A 3,197-nucleotide genomic window follows, 5' to 3' on the forward strand; every position below is an offset into this window, starting at 1 on the left:
GGGAGATCTAAGCTTTTACATGATCTAGCCACTCATTTAACCTCTGTGACCTCTTTCCCTGCTACTCTTCAGTCACTCACAGTGGCCTCCTTGCTATTCCTCAGATATGCCAGGCACGATCCAACCTTATGGCCTTCAAGATCGCCAATTCCTTTGTCTGGAGTGACCTTATTGCTGATAGTTCTGGGCAAATTCATCACCTTTCCATACCTTTGTTCAATTGTCAGCTTCATTGTAACTACCCTGATCTTCCTATTAAAAATTTTAACTCCCCATCCCCCACCTAGCAACCTTGATTTTTCTCACCTTGACCTAATTTTTATGCTACTCTTCAGTCACTCACAGTGGCCTCCTCCCAGCAGGTACTGGGGGACCCATGTGGTCATGCATGTAGTTGGTGCTCAGTGAGTTTTAATTTTGTGTCAAGTTAGTGCAGCACCTTGGGCTCAGAGGTGGTCGCCAGTTAGGAGGTCATCTGCAGGGGCAGCCCAAGGCTTCTCTGCTTGGTCAGATACTTGAAGAGCGTGTGACCATGCGGAGTCCTGGGATTTCTGCCATTCGCCGCCTTCCCCCAAGCAGGGCTGGTGGTTCTGGTCACAGCCTGTGGAAGCAGTGGTTGGGGCTGGGGAAATCTGTGGGCCTGTCACCAGCCGTCAGCCACCTCCGCCTGGGACTCTCCGAGCTGGCTGGGGCGGCTGCTACCCCTCCCAGGATACAGGGTAGAATCCAGAGAGCCTCAGGTTTTATAGGAGTCAGATAGCTGGGGACGGGGTCCTCTGCATGTCCTCAACCCTCAGGAAGTCGGGAGGAGAAGGCTGGCAGTTGAGACATCCACAGCAGCAGAACTGGTCAAATGCCCAAGATCTGCCTCCTGGCTCCTGTCGAGCCAGGGGCTCAGAGCTGCTCCAGAAAGTGGACAGCTTTGGGACTCTCCCTCACCTGCCCTGTCTGGAAGAGACAGGGACGGGCAGAGGGAGGGACGGACCACAGAACGGCGCAGGGGCTTCCTTCCTGCCTTCTGCTTCTCTAGCGACTTCAGCACCCAGCGGCCACACCTTGCTACCTTGTGTCGTTCTCTCTCTGGCTGAAGTCAGCAGGTTGGGTCCCTTGGGGACCGGAGCCAGGGATGAGAAACTACAGCGGTGAGCCGTGTTTGCTCAGCGCTTTACAGGTTGTAGGGCTGCATCATTCGATCCTTACACCTGGACCTGCAGGAGGCTCAGCAGGGAGGACATCCCCACTCTACAGATGAGGAAGCCCCAGCTTTGGAAGTGGCAGTATCGTAGCCAATGAGGTTTATCCGAGGCGCGATTATTGCTAATTGGAAGACCTGCCTGAGCCTGGGTGGCAGGGTCTGGATTTACACCTCAGGACAGCTAGCTCTGCTGTCGGTGCTCTTTCTGCAAACCGAGGACTTGCTGTAAAAAGGCGGCCCCAGGCCCTGCTGGCTCAGCTGGAGGAGTGCGCGACTCCAGACCTCGGGGTCATGAGTCCCAGCTCCACTCTGAGCGCAGAGGTAACTTAGATAAAACTAAAAAATAAAAGAGTAGATGCAGAGAGCTGCCTTCTTTTCAGATGTGGCCACCATCTCGCTCTGTGGCCCCACAAGGCTCTTAACTGCTCTGGGCTTGAGTCCACCACCCTGCCAAACACAGAGCTTGGATTAGAAAACCTGGAAGATTCCTTCCAACTGGCCTAGCCGGCAGCCTTAATGCTGGGGGCGCTCTGGGTCACGACGCGTTCCTGGGGTAACTTCAGAAAGGCTAGTTAGAGCCCTGGACCCTAGCCTCCACCCAGAACCGCAAGAAATATACCTGGCCAGAGAGCCCTTTCCTCCTACCCCCAAAGCAAGCCACGATGTACCAAAGGAGTCTCACTTCAGGGAAATCCACAGATGTCACTGATCACCGGCAGGGGAGTGCGGTCCTTGCCAATTCCTTGTCTCTAGACCCAACCGCTCACCTATGCACTACTCCCTGGGCCCTCTCGGGCCCTCCTGAACCCTTCCTCCATGGAGTCTACAGAAGGTTTCAGATTGAATGGATCTCCCTTATCCCTCTGATTTGGGGGGTCTGGGGGCAGAGGGGCTCTGTGCAAGTGGGAGCCCAGCAGGGGCTCAGCGCTGTTTGTGGGATGAATCAGAAACAGAATTATTTATCTTCTTGTGGCTTTTATGTTCACCAGGGGTCTGCTGAGTGGGGTTATCACTTCCCAGAGGGACCCATTCTTTTTCTCCTGGGCATCATTTTTTTCCCCCCTGGGAGACTGACTTTGCTTTCTGCAGTTAACAATCATAGAAAACTCAAAAGACTTTGTTTTTTTAAAGAAGAAGAAGAAAAAAAAAAGCAAAAAAACCCCTCTCCTCTCCTAGAGGTCATCTATGTCAGCCCCTTGGCTACGTAGAAAGACAGAGGGTTTCTAACTCTCTCTGCCCTCAGGGTGAGCACATCTGAATTTCCGAGGCCGGAGTGATCTGGGCCCTGGTAAGCGGAACAAAGCCTGGCCATGCCTGAGCACCGTTCTTTGGCCTAGACACCCCTCCTTTTAGTTTCTTCCAATTCTTTTGACCTTTTGGCTCAATATGCAGATGAAGGAGAGGGGCCCAAGGAACAAAGTCTCTCCAGCTGCCCCATGGATTACTCTGGAATTAGTCTGCTGCTGTCAATTTTATTTGGTGATCCCAGCTGGATCTCCAAATTATACCTGTAATTTGGTGCACTCCATGTATTACAGTCTGTCAGAGAAATCCTATAATTATTTTTTAAGTGACAAAGTTTTAAGGAATAGCTAAATAAATGTAGCTAAATTTAGAGCACTGTCTCTTTACAATGGAATGTGGCAGGAGGTAGAGGTATGATCAGTGGCTGGTAGAAGGAGAATTTTGTTACTATCCAAAAGGTGGCAGCAAAAATTACCTCAATTAACTTAACAAGAAGCCCGTCCTCCTCTGCCAGCCCGCCCAGGAGCCCTGGCACACACCTTTTTCCTTTTCTGCCAGAATTCTGTGCCTCCCTCACCAAGCTGTCCCCAGCTCCATCTGCTGCTCCCGTCTGAGGCTGATGCCCAGGCTCCAGCCGCGTCCTGCCTTCTCCCTGAGAGCCTCCAGCTCCGCGTTCCAGAAGCGTCAGGGTCAGGAGTTCACACCTCAAAGAAATCTCAGCACAGATCGTTGCTTAAGGGGGAGGCCAGAGAAATAA

General features: G+C 52.3%; 1 pseudogene; it reads left to right on the plus strand.

Annotated features, from left to right (window-relative positions):
* The first annotated feature begins 1,261 nt into the window (after positions 1-1,261).
* LOC116571196 lies at positions 1,262-1,419 on the plus strand (annotated as a pseudogene).
* The last annotated feature ends 1,778 nt before the right edge of the window (positions 1,420-3,197 follow it).

This window comes from Mustela erminea, chromosome 12 (assembly GCF_009829155.1).
Source record: "Mustela erminea isolate mMusErm1 chromosome 12, mMusErm1.Pri, whole genome shotgun sequence".
In the NCBI taxonomy this organism is placed as follows: Eukaryota; Metazoa; Chordata; class Mammalia; order Carnivora; family Mustelidae; genus Mustela; species Mustela erminea.